This window comes from Belonocnema kinseyi, chromosome 5 (genome assembly GCF_010883055.1).
Source record: "Belonocnema kinseyi isolate 2016_QV_RU_SX_M_011 chromosome 5, B_treatae_v1, whole genome shotgun sequence".
In the NCBI taxonomy this organism is placed as follows: domain Eukaryota; kingdom Metazoa; phylum Arthropoda; class Insecta; order Hymenoptera; family Cynipidae; genus Belonocnema; species Belonocnema kinseyi.
This window is the reverse complement of record NC_046661.1, coordinates 143640378-143640707: the sequence shown is the minus strand read 5'-3', so window position 1 is coordinate 143640707 and position 330 is coordinate 143640378.

Genomic DNA, 330 nt, shown 5'->3' with positions numbered 1-330 from the left:
AGCAGAAAAATTCGGTGTTTTAAATGCCAGTCTTTTCAAATGAGAACTTAAGGAGAATTTCAGCAACATCCATAATAAGTTGATAAAGTTTATTATTTCTTCAAACAAATTTGATGAACAAATTTTTGTTGTATGTCAACAGTTTTAATTAGAATATCAAAAAAAATAAATAAATTTTCCATCGACAGATTCTCGAATAATGCATTTGTTTATTACATTTTTTTTTAAATATAAAATTTATCAACCAATCATAAATTTCGCTGAAATTATCATGAACTTCCCGAATAAAAAAACTGAAATCGAAAAAAAACGAACTTTTCCGTCCACAGA